The sequence below is a fragment of the Pinus tabuliformis genome, chromosome 8 (assembly GCF_031772625.1).
Source record: "Pinus tabuliformis cultivar Carrire ecotype Pingquan chromosome 8, CPIR1, whole genome shotgun sequence".
Lineage (NCBI taxonomy): Eukaryota > Viridiplantae > Streptophyta > Pinopsida > Pinales > Pinaceae > Pinus > Pinus tabuliformis.
Window position 1 is genome coordinate 845,915,000 of NC_142294.1, and position 24,136 is coordinate 845,939,135.

A 24,136-nucleotide genomic window follows, 5' to 3' on the forward strand; every position below is an offset into this window, starting at 1 on the left:
AGTAGATGGACAAGAAATTAGAGGAGCAGTGGAATTAAAAAAAGAGGTACACAATCATTTTAAAAATATTCTAACAACAAATGGAGAAGGAGCAGATTATGACAATTTTTTGCAACATGTCCCAAACAAGATAAATGAAGGGAAAAACGTAGAAATTATGAAAGAAATTTTAGAAGAAGAAATAGAGGCAGTAGTCTGGAGTCTTCATCCAGATGAGGCACAGGGCCTGGATGGCTTCACAATTTCATTCTATAGGCAACATTGGTAGATAATAAAAAATCACTTATTAAGAATGATAAGAAATGTGTTCAAAAACAAAAAAATGGGAGGCAACACCAAATCCTCTTATCTGGCATTAATTCTAAAGGATGCTAATCTCTCCACTTTCAGTAAATTTCAGCCAATTTCCTTGTGCAACTCTTCCTATAAAATAGTAATAAAGATAATAGCCAACAGAATAAATAAATTTCTCCCGAAGATAATTTCAGAAAATCAAGGAGGTTTTGTACCAAACAGATAGATTATAAATAATGTTTTGGTGGTCGAGGAAGATATCCATTCAAGCATGCTAAGAAAATAAAAAGGAATCATTATAAAACTCGATATGGCCAATGCCTTTGATAAGGTAAGTCTCCCCTATCTCATGGATGTTTTAAAGAAATTTGGTTTCTCAAGTGAAATCATTGAGGTTATTAAGGCTTGCATAACGGATCCGTGGATAGCACCATTGATAAATAGAAGACCCAATGACTTCTTCCAAAGCTCCAAAGGGTTGAGGCAAGTATGCCCTCTCTCTCCTTTATTATATATAATAATGGCTTATTCATTAAGTAGAAATTTGGAAAAGAGGAGAGAAAGAACTTTAACTCGCTTGAAAATCTCGAATGGAATTGAAAGCATCAATCACTCCCTATTTGCTGATGATACTTTGTTGTTGGGCGATGGTTCATGCATAATTGCCCAAAGATTTTAAAAAATAATTGAAAACTTTATGGAGGTATCAGGGGACCTCTTAAACAATGCAAAGTGAAGAATATATGGTTGGAACACTACATCCCACACCATGCAAAGAATATCTTTGATTCTTGAGATTCCTATATAGGCAAGATGGAACCATTTCTTATATCTTGGGCTACTCATATCCAAAGAAAATATTAAGGCTGAGTTGTGGAGTACACAAAATGAAAAAATGAAAGAAAAAATTCAAAATTAGGGAATGATGTGGCTGAATATGGTAGACAGGGTGAATCTAGTTAAATCTATGCTCACTGTGCTACCAATCTACCAATATGCCACTATCTTGGCTTTGGCCAGTATACACAAGCAAATGGAAACAATTATCTGTGGTTTTCTCTTTAGGGAGGGAAAAAAGAGAATAAAAAATTTAGTTTGGTAAAATGGGATTAAGTAACCTAGCCCTATGAGAAAGGAGGTTTATCTATAAGGCTGCCCAATTTGATGAATGTTTCCCCAGGGGATAAAATCATATGGAGAATGATAACTAGAAGTGACAGTTGGTGGAAACAAACTTTGGATTCAAAATATATGAATAATCAATGAACACAATTGCTGGTTGAAAGTGTCCCGATAAGGCCATGCACGCAAGTTTGGAAGCTTTTTAAGAAAATGATACCAACTATCAGTAAAAACACCTCAAATATGCCAGGCAATGGTAAAATTATCAAGGTATGGGAAGATAGAATTATGGGGAAGGATCCTTTAAATTACCTTCCAGGTTGTGAAGAGATAAAAGATTGGATGAAGGATAGAGGGATAACTACTCTACACTCTACATCTTGTTGGGAAAATAGGAACTGGCAAGACTGGTATATGCCAAATATCCCTCCAAATTTAAAAAGTCAATGGGAGATCTTATTGCACCACCTCAAAGGATGAGCCCCAACAAGCATGGAGGATGAAGATACAATAATATGGGATCCATGTGGAGGAATATACACAGTCAAGTCCAGATATATTTCTCTACAAGCTTAGCAAAATGAACAAGATTGGGCTCCATGGAAATCCATATGGAAAGTAGAAAGTCTCCCTAAAATTAAAATCTTTAGCTGGACCTTATTAAAAGAAAAAATCCTCACTGCTGAAAACCTCAAAAGAAAAGGATTCTTCGGCCCGTCAAGGTGTATGATGTGCCTAAAGGAAGAAGAATCTTTTCAACACCTCTTTTTGGATTGCATATTCACTAAAGCATGTTGGAAGCATCTATCTAGTCCCTTATAAGTGGAACTCAACTTTTCTAGAACCTTCAATGAATTATTTATAAAATGGAAAAAAATATATCCCTATTTAACGAAGAATAAGAAAACCATTAAAATGTTTTGGGAAGGCCTTCCATCTGTACTATGTTGGCAGATATGGCTCTCAAGAAACAAAAGCATTTGCAAAGACCAGGTTCCAAAAATTGGAAGGGTCCTGTCAAAAACTTGGGGACTTACCTCAGAATTCTTAAATATGAAGGGAGTAACAACAATTGACAATAGTCTTTTACATCAAGAAGAAAGGAACTTGATCATCATGACAACGATAAGAAATAATGGAAATATTAATCCCAGGGATAGACCTCCAACAAAGAACTGGAAAGATAGACTAAGAAAGGAAGATTTTATAAATTAGGAAGGAAACCTGAATAGGTTTTGTCTCTTTTTTGACAGGTCCTCCAAAAATAATCCAGAGCAGGAGCTAGAGGGAACATCAATGAGCCAGGGGGGGGAATGTTGGTCTCCTATGAGTGGGGTCTAGGGGAAACCTCCAACAACAGGGTAGAGGCATCTAGTTTTCTAATGGGATCCAGGATCCCTAAAAAAAAGGAGATTAAAGACCCAATAATTCTAGGGGATTCAACAATTATAATCAAAGCCATGCTTACAAGAAGAAATTCCTCAAATGCTACCATGAATAGAGTGTTTAAAAGAATCAGGCACAATCTGGGAGGTTTAGGTAACATTACATTCAAGCACATTCTGCAAGAAAACAATAGCACAATGGACCACTATGCAAATATGGCAATGTATAGGAATGAAGGAGAAACAAGAGAAGATATGGAGGTGTATCATACAATGATTCCCTAGTGTTTGAACCTCAATGATCATCATGACAAAAAAAACTCTTTCCATGAAAATTTGAAGTTCAAAACAAAGTAGATATGAAGGATCAATATAAATCTATGCAAAGGTATTCTTCCAACTAAAAAAGCACAGAAGTCTCGTGACTCCAAACAAAATATCCTGTGCAAAACAAGTCTCAGCCATAGCTCGAAGACCAACGTTGTAAAGCCAACATTGCCTCTCCAGATATGCATGATTTCCAAACTACATGATCCTTACTATGCTCTCTCCTCACCTTTATATCTCGGTTCTTCCTTATCCTCTCACATTCTCATACTGATCATCACTTATTTCGTAGCCTATGTTTCTCACCACTCACCTCGCCTCACCGATTCTATAATCCATCAAAGCAATTTGGGCACTTCTCTTACTTTCTTTCCTGCTTTTTAGCATTGCGACCCGTGTCCTCCTCCTTGCACTTAGATAGTTGATCATTCTCTCCCAAACGTACCCAATCTATGGGACACACACTCTCCTCTATTCTGTAAGTATCCAAAGTGCCTAAGCTTCACAGATCTTGACTCTGGTCCCCTCTATAACTTCCATTATCAAGCTATTCGTGCAGAATCATAGGTGTCATTCTTTAAAGGGAAGAGGAAGCTTAGCAAGGTCTTGCACAAGAAGAAATCTCTGGAAGCATCAACACATCACAAAGAACCAAATTGTGTCTCTTAGGAACTTTGAAGACCCTGCAGAAATGGATTTCAATCCAATGGAGAGAGCCCCCCAAAACGACAGGTGTGCCATCTGCATAGCCAATAAGTTTATGATTAGCAAGATAAAAGAAACAATACAAAATCTGAGGTTTGAAATGAAGGCTGAGAATAACTATCAAAAGAGACAATTGGAGAGCCAGAACGCAAAAATTATTGCACTCAAAAACAAATGTATCCACCTAGAGGAGAAGGTTACCTATCTCAAAAACATCACACTGAGCCAGGAGGGAGAAAATTCAACTTATCAAAGCAACAAGCAGAGGTCTCAACAAGACCATTCAGTGAACCAATACTAATCAGTCATTAAGTGTATTAGAAGTATCTTATAAGTATGTTATGCAAATGTATTTTACTTTTGTTCCAATTTGTAAGGCAATATGCCAGAGTAGTAATAGGAACCTCTAGAATTTTGGGAATCATGCTTAAAGGCTTCAGGGACTGCGTTCCCATCCTTCTCTCATTTGACATGATTTCAGCCAGTTTCAAATGTAATAGGCTCTTGCTCCTCCTTTTTTGGAAATATAAAAATATAACCGATCTTGTAAAAAAAAGATGAAAGTAAATGACATTAATACAAACTACTAAATCACTCATTTATATAATGAATATGAAACTGCCAAAAAATAGGAATGACTACTGTAAATGATAAATTTATGATTACAAATGGCGACTAAAATTTGCATATATACGACTATTAGTAGCTAATTTACAGTGTCTTATAACATGACCAAAATTTAGTCATATTTCTTTGGTCATTAATTGGTTTCAAACAATGACTAAAATTTGCATATATATGACTATTAGTAACTAATTTATAGTATCTTATAATGCGACCAAGATTTTGGTCATATTTCTTTGGTCATTAATTTGTTTTCTTGGGTGATAATGTAGTAGTATATTTTGTTGTGTATTTGTCATTAATTGTAGATATTAATGACTAAATCAATGACCAAATTTATGACTAAATATACTACTAGATGATAAAATCACAGTAAATTTTGAAACGGGAACTGATACTGTTACCTGTTTCATAGAGATAGCAAAAAATTGGCCCGATTTTGAAAAGGGGGATGCAAAATACACATATTTTTTTAGAGCATAGTTCTTGGCACTTTAAATAACCGATACGATTACCCATTTTATAGGGATAGTAAAAACGTGACCCGCTTTTGAAAAGTGGTGATGCAGAATACACTTCTTTTTTTTCGAAGCATATTTTTGACACTTTAATTTTTTTTATGTATCAAATATAAATATTTGTTTTTAAATGTTAGTGATTTTCATACTGATTTTTAAACGTGTTGATGTAGCATACCTTTTTTTAGAGGACTTATTTTTCACACTTTAAAATTTATTATGTCCATTTTTTTTTTAATTATGATTACTTAATGAATTTTCAAGTTGTTTTATTTTTATTTTCTTTTTTTAATGTTGATTAGTTAAAAAAACAAATATAAAAATATACATAAAAAAAAAGATAAACAAACAAAAAAAATGTTAAAAAAAAATAAAATTATATCATAAACCATCAAAGAATTTTGAAAAAAAAAAAAATTAAAATATATATAATAAAGTTAAGCAATTAAAAATAGAAAGATTAAAAAAAAAAATTAAAAACAAACTAGATTAAACATCAATAGAAAATTAAATTAAAAAAAAAAAAAAGAAAAGGAGAAAGAAAAGAAAAGAAAAGAAATTAAAATTAAAATTAAAAACTAGTAAAATTAATATTAAAAACATTTAAAAAACATAAAAGAACAAAAATAAGCTCAAATTTAAAAAATAAAATAAAATATATATATATATATATATATATATATATATATATATATATATATATATATATCTTTTCCAACTAAAAAAATAAAAATAAAAAAATTTGTAAACTTATAAAAAAATGTGTTATATATATATATATATATATATATATATATATATATATATATAATATTTAAAAACAAACCAATAAACAAATTTTAAATATAATTTTTTTAAACAATTTTTTTTTAATTATTAAACAATTTTAATAAAAAATATTAAACCGAAACAAAATATTTTTAATAATTTTTAATAAAAATATTTAATAAACACATTTTTAATAAACATATTTATAACTAAATATTTAATAAACATATTTAATAATTAAAAAAAATTTAACAATTTTAATTTTCTTTTTTAAATTTTGGTTTATATATATATATATAAAATAATGCCCACGGCGGGAATCACCCAACGGCCCGCCCACCACTCGGTCGTGGCGCGGCCATGGGCAGAGGGCTGCACGGCCTTGCCACCATTGGGCGGTGGCGGGCCGTGGGCTGATTCCGGGAATCGCCCAATGGCCCGCTCGTCGCCCGGTGGTGGTGCGGCCGTGGGCATTAATTTTTTTTTATAATAAAAACAAAATTTAAGAAACAAAATTAAAATTGTTTAATAATTTTTTTGTTTTTAAATTATTAAATATTTAATTATAAATATGTATTAAAAATGTGTTTATTAATTTTCTTTTTAAATATATTTATTAAATTATTAAATATGTTTATTAAAAATATTTTGTTTATTAAATATGTTTAATAATTTTTATTAAAATTGTTTAATAATTTTTTTTTAATAAAAAAACTTGAAAAAATTATATTTAAAATTTATTTATTGGTTTCTTTTTAAATAAATAATGAAAATTTTATTATTATTATTAAATCGAAATCACATTTTTTTTATAAGTTTAAAATGTTTTTAATTTTTTTTTAGTTGGAAAAGACATATATTTTTAAAATATTTTCATATATATATAATTTGGGCTTATTTTTGTTTTTTTAGTTTTTTCTAAATGCTTTTAATATTAATTTTACTAGTTTTTATTTTTTTATTTTTTTTTTGTTAATTTTCTATTTTTGTTTAATCTAGTATGTTTTTAATTTTTCTTTTCCTAGTTTTTGTTAATGTTTTTTTTAATCTTTCTATTTTTACTTATATATATATATATATATATTTTAATTTTGTTTTTCTTTTTTCCAAATTCTTTTATGGTTTATGAAATAAATTTTTTTAAAACATTTTTTATTTATTTTTTGTCATATATATATATATATATATATATATATATATATATATAATCAACATTTTAATCTTAATTTCACTAGTTTTTAATTTCTTTTTATTAATTTTTCATTTTTTTTTAAATCTAGTTCGTATTTAATTTTCAATGTTTTTTTAGTTTTTTGTTAATATATTTTTAATTTTTTTATTTTTGCCTACTTAATTTTATAGTTCTTTTAATGTGCTTTTTTTTTCTTTTCCCAAATTTTTTATGGTTTACATATTTTTTTTTCCTTTTTTTAAATATGTTTTTTTTTACTATTTATTTGTTTATAATTTGTAATTTTTTTTCTAGTTTTTTAATTCGTATCTTTTATAGGTTAATTTTGTTTTTTTTTTTTTTTTATTTTACATTTTTATGATTGATTTTTTTTTGTGATGTTTGATTTTTTTTGTTTTATATTTTTATTTTATGTTTTGTTTTAGTATATACTTTTATTTATGTTTTGTTATTTTTTTTATTTTTTTTTGTTTTGTGTTTTTTCATTGTTTTAATTTTTAATTTTTAATTTAATTTATTTATTTTTTTTTATGTTTTCATTATTTTTTTGAAATTTTAATGTTTTTTCGGGGTCATGATAAAATATTTTACGCTATTATTTCGAAATGTTGAAAATTTACCCTTGAAAAAAAATTTGTTATCCCAACATCAACACTTTTCGTTTTAAGGGTGTTTTTTGCACAAAATTTACCATTGAAAAAAAAAAGTTATTCGAAGATCAACACTTTGTTTTGAGGGTGTTTTTGGACAATTTTTGCACAAAAAATTGGTTTTCACCGCCATTTTTAAAACATGTTGAAAATTTACCCTAGAAAAAAAAGGTGTTATTCCAGCATCAACACTTTTCGTTTTTAGCACTATTTTTGATGTTTTTTCGGAGTTTTTTGGCCAGAGTTCCCGTTTTGAGTTTATAGTTCCCATTTCAAAGTTTACATTGATTAAAATTGAGATAACCAATTAATGACTAATCTAAATACGACTAAAAGTTGGTTGTGTTATAAGGTATTGTAAATTAGCCACTATTGGTCATCAACTGAAAAATGGTCATTTATATGCAAATTTTAGTCATTTTTTAGTAACTAATTAGCCATTTTGTAATGAACTTAAACTGAAATTTAAAGCAATGAACTTGAAACTGATCCTTACTCAGGGGATAACATTTAATAGAATACGAGAAATTGTGCACATTGATCACAATGTAATAGGAGAGAGATAGATCAATTCGAAACCCAACACAAGATCAATGGATCAAGTGTTCAACAAAAGAGACATGGGTGACATAGAAAACCAAGACAAGAAATATTTAGGCCAAAGCAAAACTAAGTGAATCGCATATATTGCAGATAAACAAATGGATAGCAGAGATGGTAGATTAAGGGGTTATATCGATGTGTCTAAACTACGCTTTGATATCATTGTTGAAACTCACGAAATTGGAAAGCACATATTTAGGATAAATGTAAGATGTATATTATTAACATAATATACATATAAATGCACATTTTCTTGACCATTGGTTTCAGATTCCAAGAGGTCTCTTAGACTTCTCATGATTATTGGCATTCACTTGAGTATTTTCACCTTCCACTTAAGTGAATGTGCCAAATTTACATAACCCCAAGGATTATGTTTTCAATATTCATTATCAATGCCTGATGCAATGTTCATCCTTTTAATTATGAAAATATACAAAATCCCCACTAAGATGAATATGAATATTCTTTTGTGCACCATGACATATTATACTAAACCTAGTATTTCTATCATTAATTATTGGCTTAAGAAAATAAATATGATGAAACATTTATTTTGGTTTGACTTGACACTACTTACATAGAGAATCCCAAGGTAAAAAAATCCTATACTACAAATAATGTTTAATAATCTCTTTAACATAAAAAAAAACACAAATTCCTTTTGAATTATGATAAATTTTGCTAGTCCCTCAATTCTTACCATACCCATGTACCTTGTATCACAATAAGAATTATCCACTCCATATAATAAACCCAAATATTTTGTATTTCCATAAATACTTCATTTGATCACATAATTAGGAGAAGCCTTGGAAACCTTACCTAGATTGACAAAAACTATGTGCAAGTTAAGCAAGCATGGAAACCTAGGTGACATGTTTTGAGGAATGTAGTTTGGGAGCCACATGTCCACATACTTTAAAGGATTTTTTCAACATCAAACACAATTACAAGAATCTATAGCAACCAACCTTTTACCCAAATCATGATATGTGGAGGATATCCTATCATAATTTCAAAGTTTTCCTTTGCATGGGCCTTAAGGGTTTCACCTCCCATTCTCTTTCTTAGGAATTGGCCTATAATAGTTGAATCCTCTATCTCTAGAATCTCATGTAGTTTGATATTGTCCCCAACTATAAACTCATTCCCTCCTACTTCCTCTCTATGCATTTGCATTGTTTCTTAAACTTCATTATTCTTCTTAGTCCTAAGCTTGCTAGATTATGGTTCTCTATTACCTTGGTTTTGGAGGAGGTGATTCCAGTCAACAAACTAGGGTTTAGCATCACTCCAAAGAAACCCCAAGCTAGTAGATATTCCTCATAACCATTATTTCCACTATTTGAAGGGAAGAGTGAAGGCGATGTTATCTTGTCATACTATATCAAAGGAGTTTACTACATGGGGTCAATTCTTATGCAATGGAGAAAAAAATGTACCTATATCCATGCCTCAGGTATAAAGGCCAAAATCCACAAGATCTTCTAGATTGTACCTCCCAAAGATTACCTTTGCCTTAAATGGACTTCCTAACAATTGGGTTGCATTTGGTTGTAACATCCTATGGCATAACATATATATATCATATTTCTAGCTATTCAAGTGAGCTCTCACTAGCTTACCTAGGATCTCAAGTGTCTCCTCCAATAAAAATGCTCTAGTCTATAAATTAATCATGTCAAAAAAACATAACAACTCAAATTTGTCATTTAATCAAATTATATTTACTAACCCTCTAACAAATCTTTTGAAAATCAACAATTTCTTCCAATACATCCCCTTTCAAACTTCAATCTTTAAAAACTCTAATTAAATTTAACTTTATATAATAAACTATGTATTTAATTATTTAATAAATATATTATCACATAATCTTAATTATAAATCTTTATATTTACCTAAATAATCCACCAACCTTTTTCCTTTCCTAATAATATTCCTTAAACAACTCCGGCACAAAGATATACATATATATATATAATACTTTCCAAAGATATTTGACCTTGACCCTCTCCGAAGAGACACATTAATTAATGTGTTGATATTCTTAGATTAGTATGACTTAATGTGAAAATAAGATGTGGGTCAGTAATTAAGATTGCGCGATAACGAGAGGAAAAAGCGAGTATCTTTAAAATTATAAAATAAAATGAGAGAAATAGAGTGTTGAAAAGGCCACCTTGTTATAGTATTATATTTCATGCTCGTGTGTATTTCTGAATTATTGACTTCTGTTTTGTATACATGTGATTTAAAAATCACAATCACATTTAATTATAATACAAAGTTTTTTCTATAATTAACTCCTGTTTTGTAGAATTGTGACTTTTATATTTTAAAATTTAAATATAATAAATACGCAATACAAGAGCACTTTATATAATAAATAGAATATATTGGTTGTTGTAACAATATTTTTTTATTTAGTAATGCATTTCGCAGGGAGATGATTTACTAAATATATTGCCAACCTTGAGATTAGCTGTCATGGTTACTCGTGTCCAAGTCTTATAATAATGATTACATCAAAAGGTTTGATATAATAATATTGTAAATATTTATTTTTGTTGATTTGATTTAGTGGGAATTTGAAACTGGAATTTATTTGATATAATAATATTGTAATAATTTTTTTGTTTGTTTGATTTACTAGAAATGTAAAACTTTCAATTTTATGGTTACAAATAATATTATTACTAATTGCGCTGCCTTGGTAAATTAACAATTTTGTGACTATTATTTATAAATATTATATATTGATTATTTAAATATATGTAATTGAGTTGACTCAGTGAATCAACAATTTTGTAACTATGATTTATAAATATTATATATTAATTATTTTAAATATAATGGTATGTAAATGTTTTTTTTTTAATAGAATTCTATATGTATGTGTTGTAAGTATAATTTTATAATATTATAGATATATTGGATATTTTATGTAAGTGTGATTTTATATTAGTTAAAATTTATGTTAATTTTTCATTAATTAAATGTTTGAAGTGTAAACTTTCAGTTAGGTTTTGTATTTTGAAAGTATTTTGAATTTTTTTTTTTTTTTTTTTTTTTTATAGATTTAAAATCAATCTAAATTAATAATACTTTAATTTACTTTAATATTATTAATTTACCTTAATTTTTAAGTTGAAGGTTAGGTAATTTATTGAGCGATCGATATTAGCTTGAAATTAAATTAAATAAATAAATAATTTTATTATTTTTATAAGAAAATAAGATGTTGGACAATTTTCAAAGAAAATAAGTTTATAAAATTCGTTATTTTTATCACATTAGAAGAACGCAAGATGATTTTTTTTTGTTTTTTAAAATTTGTTTTATATGTATTTATATTAAATTTTATTTTCAAAATATTTATTTTTTCCTAAAGGTGTTTTGCAATTTAAATGGGACATATGTTGTAGTGACGATGTTGCAGTTAAGCCTTAGATGAGAAGGGATGTTGTAGTTAAGCATTAAATAAAATAATAATAAGTGCTTAGTACTTGCACTAAAACACTTTGATTTAGAACACATTTTAAAATTTTATTAAATCCAAATCAATAGAGCAATGAATGGATTTTATTATAATTATATATATATATATATATATAGTTATTAACATTTTATTAAAATTATATATATATAGATATAGAAAGTTTATAGTTATTAACATTTTACTATGTGAGGGTTTTAACATATTTTGAAATTCCTTTGTAACTAGTATACATATTGTGAAAATAAATGTAATTAGGAATTCCTTTACAACAAAATGCCGTGTAGATAGATTCCCACCATTTTTTATGAAAATACTTGCTTAAATTATGGTGGGTTGTTATCCACATGGAACTTTTGCATAAAAAATGGTGGACAAGTATCCACATGAAATTTTGTTGTGCAAAGTTATGACAAATGATGAATAGAATTTTTTTTAGTTTTTTTTTTTAATATAAATTTTATATCTCATAATTCGATTTAAAACCACATTAAAATAGCCATAATTCAATTAGAAAATAGCAATTTACATTTTAAAAAATTAAAATTATTTTCGGATTTTCAAATTATTCAATTTAATAATAAAAAAATTAAACTTTAATAAACTTCATAGAATCTGTTAAAAAAATTCAAAAGTGATTCAAATTCAAAGTTCTTTTTCCAAAATAAAAAACAATATAAGCTACCTTAGATGGGTATAATAATAATGAATTGGTTAAATTGAAAAGTAATAAAAAATAATAAGAGAATTCAATTCAATTCTGTTTGTTATATTGAGGGTGGCAGCACGAGGAGGGATTTTACTTAATCCTGATGGAATAATGGAGGTAAAATTCTCATAGGACCTAGGAAGGAAATCCAACAACCGATTGAGATGTATGGGCTCCTGCAAGGTCTATGCATTGCTAAAGACAAATTTGTATAAGATATTATTGTCTTAGGAGATTCATTGTTTATGATTTAGTATCTTAACGGTGAGAACAATCCAAAAAATAACTCCCTTGCCTTGGTGCTCCAAAGAATTAGAAGTTCAGTTGCATTCTTTCATTCCAAGAGGTTCTATCATATACTCAGAAACAACAATGTGGAAGATAATTTTCAAGCTAATAAGGCCTACTCTCTAGAAGAAACTATGTTAGAAATTAATGATTATAGACAAATCTATCCAATTCCGTAATTTCCATATGGCTCCAAGAGTTTGGTTTCCCTCTAGGAACTCCCCTTGTTTGTTTATGGACTTCCTAGAATCATTTTAAATCCTTATCCCCTCCCTTATATCCCCTCCACTCTTCATCGCATCAATCTCTACAATCATTTCAAAGGTTCTAACATAGTTACCGATCAAACATGTACTCTAACCCAAAAACCCCCAAAAAACATGAAAAAACAACCCAAAAATGAAAATTATGTATGCGAGAACCATTTTTTTTCTTAGGGTAAAGTTTCAACATTTTTTTTAAATGGAAGTAAAACCATTTTTATTTTGCCAAATGGATGAAAAAACACCCTCAAAAAAATAAGTGTTGATGTTGGAACAAAATAAAATAAAATTGGGTTATAATTGACACTGTTGAGGAATGGAATTAAAGATAAAATATCAGTACTTTGAAAACTATAAAATTCCAACAATTGTCAGACATGATGTTAAAGATAAAACATCGTGTCTCAAATCTTGATAATTCCAACAATTTCCATCCATGTTGTTAAAGATAAAATATATTGACTCTAAAAAACCCTAAAATTGTAATTGCTTTCAACAATAGCATTAAATATAAAATGTCATAATTCAGAAAAACCTTAAGAATTTGACAAATTTTCAACCATGTAATTAAAAACCTTAAGTTTTTAACATATTTCAACCATGAAATTATGGAGAAATTATATGACAATTTTTTTTTTTAAATGAACAAGTAAATGAAAGATTCATTATTCAAAGAGTAATTTTTATTTCAAAGGCTAAAACTATAGGTCTTTTCAAATTTTAGCCTAAGACAACTTATCCTATTGCAATAAAAACCTAAAAATCAAACATCAAAAGTTTGTTTTCCCTTTTAATAAGGCATTAAAATTTCAACAATTTTAAAACTATCTTATACCAAATGATAACAATAAATAATATCATGGCAATATCATTGTATAATTTAAAAAATCAATATTAATTTTTAGTTTTTATTTACTTTTAATCAAAATATCAACTTTTGTAGATTGAATATCACATACATTTTATTTTTGTAATTCATTATTGCATTCACTGGGGATTCACTAGATATTGTAGGTATCTATTTTTTCATTAACATTTTTTATACCCCTTTATATTTTCTCATTAACTTTAAGCTCCATTTTTTATATTTGCCAATATGAAAACCCTTTACCCCTATATATCCCCCAATATATTATGTCATTTTTTCTTCAATATATATCCCCCAATATGAACCCACGTGGTATGATATTGCTCCCCCAATGAAGCCCCCCTGATTGCATTGTGGATATTCTAAAGAGATGAATTCTTCATAATTAAAACATATAATCCAAAAAACATAGAAATGACCCATAACTTCATGTAAGATCATATGGAAGTCAAAATATTTATTTCAAGTTACCATGCAAACATCTCAAAGATATAAATTCCTTTTAATTAAAACATTAAATCCAAGAAACACAGAAATGACTCATAACTTCATGTAAGATCATAGGGAAGTCCAACTATTTATTTCAAGTTAAAAATCTCTAAGATATGTACTCTTCATAATTAAAACATATAATCCAACACACACAGAAATGACTCATAAATTCATGTAAGATCACATGGAAGTCAAAATATTGATTTCAAGCTACCATGCAAACATCTCTAAAGAGATGAATTCTTCATAAGTAAAACATATAATCCAACAAACATAGAAATGAATCATAACTTCATGTAAGATTGTATGGAAGTCAAAATATTTATTTCAGGTTACCATGCCAACATCATTTACATAAAATGTATTAGACATTTATTCAAAATCATCCATAGGATCTGGCACACCATCAAAATCTACATCTTTAGATGAATGGTTGGATGTAGATGAAGATGACCCTTATTCTTCTCTTTCATCAACTAGAGCCCCATATGTGTCAACATGCATGCCCACCATTTCAAGTTTCAAAAGTCTTCTAGATCTATGACTAGGTTCAATAAACTCCCATCTCAACATTGTTCCTTTTGGTAGCAACTTCTTCAAAATCTATATGGTCTTGAAGCAAAAAGTTCCTCTCTTTGTTAAATTGAATTCATAGACAAGTATGTCAACATCCTCCAATTTTAAGAGGTTTGTGCTGTGACGATTTATATTTTTACCCTTTCTTTTCCACTTTCTGCAAATTTGTTTATCAACTACCATCACTAGCTTGTACACACCATCGAATGGGTAGGTATTTGTGACATACCAATGTACCTCAATAGCTATAATATCTTCATTTTCTTTAATGAATTTTATAACCTTCGCAACCCAAAATGTATAGCCAAGTGGATCTCCATCTGCTAATATTGTTATCATGCAACTCTCCTTAACATCATGCACAAAACCCCTGTAAAGGTCTTCCATGGCTTCACGTTGTGCACGTGATATTATAGAACCAATATAGATTTCTCTTTCCTCTTCCTAATGAGAATTAATAATGCCTTGAGATTATTGTTGTTCAACAATGTTTCTTTCCTCCTATTCATTTGGCATATTTTGAGGCCAAATAAATGGAGTCTTCAAAAGTGTATATTCATTTCCTGATCTTGAAATGATATAAATTTGATCATTGAAAAAAGACTCTCACCAAACTAAATCAACAACATCAAAGTACTCATATGTATCTCTAATACATCCTTTTATTTCTTCGTGGAATTCAAAATTATTTATCTCTTTCTTATGCCTTCATGCATTATGAAGTTCAACAACCGATTGTAATAATATTACCTTTGATGCAAATATTGGATGATCTGGAATGAACTTCAAACATGCTAAACCTAATGACGACCTCCATTCTGCAATAGTTGAATACTTCTTGCCCCATATAAGTGTTTTGCCATCAATTTTTTTAATATGAAATTGATGCTGGAAAATAATGTCATTAAGTTGTTCAATGAATTTCTCCTCACCATGTGATCCTAGAATAAGCCTTCGCATGTCAATAGTTTTTTCTAGCACATGACAAATAGGCTCTAGAATGTATGATTTCTTAATAGATTCAATTAATGATGGCAGACTCCCAAAATCCTTCCTCTTTAATGTTATTGAAAAACAACTAAACATCTTATCAATATGGTCATGAGTGTTCCCAACAAGAAGGAAACCAACATTTACCTTTTTAAAAAATCCCAATTGAACAAGCATGTTTAGATATCCAAAGAGAACTTGATTTTTGTTTTCACAGCTTGTGTTCCAATTGCAGATACAAAACTTTAGGAAGAATACCAGACCAATGAGAAAGAATACCATGGATTATAGTTATGGTAATATTTGAATCATTATGAATATTTGGAGCTGTGAAGTAAACCGTTGGCAACATCTTCCCATTAAAGACCATATAGCCAACCAAGTGAAACTGGATAAAATTTTCTTCCTGTAAATTTTTTGGTGTACAGAAAAAATGTGGCAGAAGTGTTTTATTTTGGTCCATACCATCAATTATCAAACTTAAATATTTATTTGGATTATCATAACACTTTTGTCAATGCTTATACAATTTTTGTCTTTCACTTGTTTGTTGATTGTGATGCTCCTGAAGTTCTTTGACATTGGAATTTGCATATAAAATAAAAGAAATATATTAATAAATATACTTTCATAGTTGATAACTATCCAATTTTTTAAAATAATGTTATGAATGCATACCTCTTTCTACCCCTTGACATTATCCTTTTTTTATTTAAGAGAAACACATGTACTGCAAACCCCCATCCTTATCTTCTTAGGAATACAAGCATTGTTGAATTTGATCTTCCATATCGTTGTAAAATATGAATATGTAATAAAATTACCATCTCCTTCAGCACCCTATTCATATTCTATGTATAAATTGTAGATTTCTCACCTTGAGAAATTGTTTAGAATATGTGTTATATCTTTATTTGGCATACACTCTCCATGCTTTGAAAATAAGTCTTTCATCCATGACATTACAGTAATTACTAATGGTCCAACCTTTGTTCTATAATGTACTTCTGAATAATATGTAGGATCTTTTTCTAGCCTTTCTTGGATTCTTGACAAACGGAAATTACCAATTGAATGCAACATTTGGAAAGCCTTTCTACAGATCAATACATCCCAATATGATAATCATAATCTGCTAGTGTGGAATGCATGCAACCCACTAAAAATTAATTTTGCATGCCTTTATTCATTGACAAATATTTCTTCCTTTGCTCCAAAGAAAACTTGAAATCCATATGTTTCAAGCAATCCTTTCGACAACATTCACTTGAAATCAGATCACCGATAAAACTTCTACTTGTGAGATATTCTGTCCTAAACCTTGTATAACTGGAATATTTTGGATTGATATGAAAAGGTCTACTCCTAATCCTAGATACAATATTTTCTTGCAATGTCTCACTCATTTCATTATTATCTGTAGAAACATTTTCATTATCATTACGAGGAATATTATACTCACTATGATCATTTTGAACATAGTTAGAAAATTAATCACCATCATTGCTTGGAAAATATTCATTACCATCCTCACTTGAAGGAAATTCTTCACTACCAACATCTGCACTTTTGAAATCTCGACTCAGACGAAATTATTCACCATCTTCATGTTGGCATTATGATGCATGTGTTGTACTTGATGGCAACCCACTCGTAGAAGAACAACTCACTTATATATAACTAGATGAATCTACAAAAGAGATATCAGATGTGACAGAATACATGGGATGCATGACAACTCAAAGGAATCAGATGACAGTTCTCAGTACGACAAGTTAGCTTTGCCATCAAGTCCAAAGGGGGATATTGTTGGCATTATGATACAAGTGTTGTCCTTGATGGCAACTCACATAGATGACAGATCATAGTGCATCAGGTCAGTAGCAAAGAGTTGATGATCAGACTACAAAGAATGAAGAAAGAAGAGTATATATGCAGGTTCACTATATACCAAGTCGCGTACATATGCAGGTTATACACAAGTTCACTATGTACCAAGTCGAGTATATACGAAGGTTCGCTATATACCAAGTAGGGTATACACGTAGGTTATACATGCAGGTTCACTATATACAAAGGCGTGTATACATACGGGATTACTGATCAAAAGTTGTGTATGCGTATGCACACACTTTCATGCACGGAAAAGCGCGTACATGTGGGAAAGCTTATTTTTGGGTCTGTGGTATTTAGACCTATGGTTTTGGTCCGTGGTATTGCGTCCGAAGTGTTGAACCCAGGTATTGGGTCCCTAGTATTGGTTCTCAATGGCTTTGGACCATGGTATTGAGTAAGGCCTAAGACTATAAAAGGAGAAGAAGATCATTAGGCAAATGTATTGAGAAAGTCTTGAATATATGATGAAGTATGAGATCCAGTATGCAGGTTATGGGTTCATGATGCATTGCTTGATCTAAGCTAAGGAGGAATCTCAACGGTTGATGGAGAACAAGATCTAAGGATAGATTGGGATCTAATGGCTTGGAATGAATCATCTCTATATGGTTTGATCTTTTTTAGTCTAGATCTATATACTGACGCATGTAATGTTCTATAAATGTTATGATCTAGGTATAACTCAAGTTTGGAATAGCTGCAAATCATGAATGAATATTTACAGATGTATACGCTGGTTGACTATGATAAAAGAGCGTACATACGCAGGTTAGATACATCTAAGTAGCGTATACCATATGAGCTATGATGTTTGAAGTTACAGGTGTTTCTAGTTGTTGATGAGTTCTGATGACTATTTACTGGTGTCAGTATCCTGCATATTCAAATTTTTTGATTATGTTTAGCTTCAGTATTGATGGATGAGATCTATAATGGATCAGGATCATAATGACTTATCTTTATGTGATCTGATGAACTAGATCTGGTTGCTAACATACATATTATCTTTGTATATGTAATGATCTGGGTATGTCTGAAGTCAGGAAGTGGAGCGAAGTTATAAGTAAGTAATTAATGACATATACGCTAGTTCGCCTTGGTGAAGTTGCGTATACATGCTGGTTCGACACTTCCAAGTAGCGTATGCACTCTGATGCATGATTTTTGATGATACAGTTGGTTCTGAATATTGTTGTAGAGTTCAGTGTTCTGCTCTGTGTTCTGGTGACTGCATTTTGTTGACAGGGTTTCAATGATTTAGTATTGGGTGATTCAGAGATTGATGATGCTAGTGTTGATTGATTATGTGCTTCAATGATATTGATGGGTCCAGTATGAAAATTAGATGAAAAGTGGCCTTCAGATTATGATTTTGTGGTCCATGAGTATCCAGTCTGAAAATTTATGAAACGAGGTACCTGCAAGAAGAAAGAGAAGGTTGTATCCTTCTGCGGGTCGGCACCTACGTACTCGTACATCAGCTAGTACAAGAGCTAAGGGGGTGATATCTCCATTCCAGTAGCAGCTGGAAAACAAGTAAAGGTTGGAGCATTTCAGTAGGCTGGCACCTACGTACTATTAAATGGATCAGCTAGTACAAGAGCTAAGGGGGTTGTAGCTCACTTCCAAGAGAGTCTGGAGAATGAGAGAAGGTTGTAGCCTTCTGTAGGTAGAAGCATGCATACTGGTATAAGATTGCACTAGTATAGAACCATTGTAAAAGAAGTTTCTTATTAAAAAGAAGATTGCGACGACTTGCAGCAGGTGGTTTTCACCCACATTTGGTTTCCACCTTACATCACGGTGTTCATATGTGCTTCTTTTGTGTGATGATCTACTCTATTTTACTGCTCCTGTTTACTGTTCATATGGTTAATAATGTTCTGATGCATTCATTAAGGATCAACTAACTGAATCATAAGTTTACTGGATATACGCTTGTTGCATTACACACAGTTGCATATACACGCAATTTTCCTTAACTAAAGTAGCGTATATGAATCTTAATATGGAAATGAAAAAGCTATATTGATTTAATAATACTGATTCACTGCCCGCCCTCTCAGTATTATTTCCAACAATTGGTATCATAGCAAGTCCTTTGGTAGAAGCTTGATCGCTTCAAGGAGATCCGTAGATCAATGGGAAAGAAGCTTAAGAAGAAAGCTCCTAAGAAGAAGAAGACATCTCAGAAGAGCTATGACAGTGGGAGAATCGATTGGGGAATATGTGGAAGAAGCACCTCAGATTCAGAATCACTTCAGAATGAAGATGAACAAGCAAAAGAACTAGCAGGTATGAATTTGTTATACTCTAGTGATACATTTATCCATCCATTTGAAGATGATGAAAGTGATAGCGAAACAACTGAATTTTCTCTTATGGGTGAGCAAGAAAGATATCAAATAGAGGCAGAATTTAAAAGGCTTACAGATAAAATTAGATATCAACAAGATCTATTGAACAAAAGGGAATGTGCCTTCAAAGAAGAAGATACCAAACTAAAAGATCAACTAGAGGAAGGAAACAAGGTAAGGAAGTTATTCAAGGACAAGGAAGATCAATGTCAAAAGTTGCAGGATGAAGTAACATCATTAAGAAATGAAGTCAATGAAAGAAGCACAACAATCAATAAACTCAGAGATAGATCCAGTTACTATGAAAGTCTTGAAGCTACGATCTCTCGCTAAAACAAGATCTTGAAGAATTAAATAAGTAGAATAAAGAACTACTCCAAGCTCTTGAAAAACAATAAAATGAAGTTCTTGAACTAAGACATCAGTTGGAAGAAGGAAGAAAAGCTGAAGAAAACATGAAGAAGTAGTATCATGAAAAGGAGGAGAAACATCAGGTTGAGGTAAATATTCTTAAAGATAACTTAGAAGAAAAGGATAATCTCTTACGATTTCAAGGTAGTACTAAGATCTTGGATGATATTCTTAGTAGTCAAAGGTCTCCTGCTATCAAAACTGGCCTTGTTTTTTATGAATCTGTTGAAGGTGAATCTAGCTCACAAGGTGAGGCAAGGAACTCTAATGTAAAATCTAAAATAATCAACAAGGAGATGAGAGGACAACCCCATCAACAACCAAGGAAAGAAATTCTTCAAAGAAAATATTTTACTCCTCCGATGAATAATGTTGAATGTTATGTATGTCATAATCTTGAACATGTTGCAGCTAGATGCAGAAGAAGAATGGTTCAAGACCATCACACAGAAAGATCATCACGTTCCAGGTACTTTAAGGGATATTGTTTTTCTTGCAATATGTTTGGTCACAGAGCTATTGATTGCTACAGAAGGAATATGAAATATATGAGATGTTATGCATGTAACAAGCTTGGACATATAGCTAAGGAATGTAGGAACAAAGTACGGGCACCATACCGAAAGGAGAAAACATCATCACACTTGAAGATATGGAAGAAGAAGGAAGTACAGTCAGGAAAATGTGGCACAACACAATGTACAGACATAATAGACTCAGAGGGAGCTAAAAGTGTAAAACTTCAATATCCTAAATCTCATACGCAAGTTTCATAAAGGGAAGTTGCGTATATACGCGAGTTAGACACTGCACAGTCACGTATATGTTAGTTTGAGGAAACGCAGTGGGACAGACTCAGGAAAAAGGGTCTAATATGATTCAGTCCATTATTTTCTCTGTTTGATAATGGTTATAATGTACTGATGATGTGCGAAAATTTCTTGATACTTGTAAGATGTTTTAAAAGTGTTTTGATCCTAAATTAATGATGATGATGCCTTTATACTTCTTGCTGATATATGCATGTTCAGATCTGACAATAAGCAAGATGGCACAGGTTCAGGGGGAGCATATGCTTTTAATAATGCATTGTTGGCATTATGGTTAGTAGTCCTTGGTGATGATGCTTATATGGCTAAATGATATATCTTGCTATGATATGAGTGTCCATATAGTTGATGTTCAGATCAGATTTGTGGTTGATTCTCTGATGATGCATATATGGTGTTTACATGGTGATCTTCATAAGGATAAGGACAAGTACAAAGCTTGAATACACATCTTCATTACTTGATGATGAGTCACTCATATGTTGCTGTCATCATATGCATGAAGATCATATAATACAGTTATGATGTAGGATTCCTATAGTTCTTGGCCCTCATGTGGATGAGGATTGTTGTTGTTGCTAAGGATTGTTGATGTTGGTCTCTGTTATAAATGCCATATCAAGACTCATGATGTAATAGTTTGTCTCTATCTATTGTAGTCATTTGATGGATCCATTTTGGTCATATGACGTAATTTGTACCCCCACTATGCATGGGAAGGATGATGTAATATTTCAGTCATGTACAAACATTTGGTATTTGGCGTATCCCCAGTTGGTTGGGTGGATGAGTCAATATTGGTATATCCCCACTGGGTTGGGAGATGGATGTATGTATGAGTCCTTGGTGATAGGAAGGTCATTTATGATAGAGTCATGCTCTTCTTGTAGAACATATTTTTGCAGACCTTGTTTACACTCAGGGGGAGCATGAACAGCACACTTCAGCAGAGCAGAGATTTCAACAGGTACTCAGGGGGAGTATGGACAGCAAAATGTTTATCAAGGAAAGAGAATATCTTGGTCCACCGTTTGCCCTTGATGTCAAAGGGGGAGAGTGATTTGGTGTTGTTGCCATCAAGTCCAAAGGGGGAGATTGTTGGCATTATGATGCATGTGTTGTAATTGATGGCAACCCACTCGTAGAAGAACAACTCACTTCTATATAACTAGATGAATCTACAAAATAGATATCAAATGTGACAGAATACATGGGATGCAGAACAACTCAAAGGAATCAGATGACAGTTCTCAGTATGACAAGTTAGCTTTGCCATCAAGTCCAAAGGGGGAGATTGTTGGCATTATGATACAAGTGTTGTCCTTGATGGCAACTCACACAGATGATAGATCATAGTGCAGCAGGTCAGTAGCAAAGAGTTGATGATCATACTACAAAGAATGAAGAAAGAAGAGTATATACGCAAGTTCACTATATACCAAGTCGCATACATATGCAAGTTATACGCAGGTTCACTATGTACCAAGTCGAGTATATACACAGGTTCGCTATATACCAAGTAGGGTATACAAGCAGGTTATACACGTAGGTTCACTATATACAAAGGTGCGTATACATGCGGGATTACTAATCAAAAGTCGCGTATGCATATGCACACACTTTCATGCATAGAAAAGCGCATACATGTGGGAAAGCTTATTTTTGGGTCCGTGGTATTGCGTCCGAAGTGTCGAACCCAGGTATTGGGTCCCTAGTATTGGTTCTCAATGGTTTTGGACCATGGTATTGAGTAAGGCCTAAGACTATAAAAGAAGAAGAAGATCATTAGGCAAATGTATTGAGAAAGTCTTGAATATCTGATGAAGTATGGGATCCAGTATGCAAGTTATGGGTTCATGATGCTTTGCTTGATCTAAGCTAAGGAGGAATCTCAACGGTTGATGGAGAACAAGATCTAAGGATAGATTGGGATCTAATGGCTTGGAATGAATCATCTCTATACGGTTTGATCTTGTTTATTCTAGATCTGTATACTGATGCATGTAATGTTCTGTAAATGTTATGATCTGGGTATAACTCAAGTTTGGAATAGCTACAAATCATGAATGAATATTTACAGATGTATACACTGGTTGACTATGATGAAAGAGCATACATACGCAAGTTAGATACATCTAAGTAGCGTATACCATATGAGCTATGATGTTTGATGTTACAGGTGTTTCTAGTTGTTGATGAGTTCTGATGACTATTTACTGGTGTCAGTATTTTGCATATTCAGATTTTTTGATTATGTTTAGCTTCAGTATTGATGGATGAGATCTATAAGGGATCAGGATCATAATGACTTATCTTTATGTGATCTGATGAACTAGATCTGGTTGCTAACATAAATATTATCTTTGTATATGTAATGATCTGGGCATGTCTGAAGTCAGGAAGTGGAGCGAAGTTATAAGTAAGTAATTAATGACATATATGTTGGTTCGCCTTGGTGAAGTTGCGTATACACGCTGGTTTGACACTTCCAAGTAGCGTATGCACTCTGATGCATGATTTTTGATGATACAGTTGGTTTTGAATATTGTTGCAGAGTTCAGTGTTCCGCTCTGTGTTCTGGTGACTGCATTTTGTTGACAGGGTTTCAGTGATTCAATATTGGGTGATTCAGAGATTGATGATGCTAGTTTTGATTGATTGTGTGCTTCAATGATATTGATGGGTCTAGTATGAAAATTATATGAAAAGTGGCCTTTAGATTATGATGTTGTGGTCCATGAGTATCCAGTATGAAAATTTATGAAA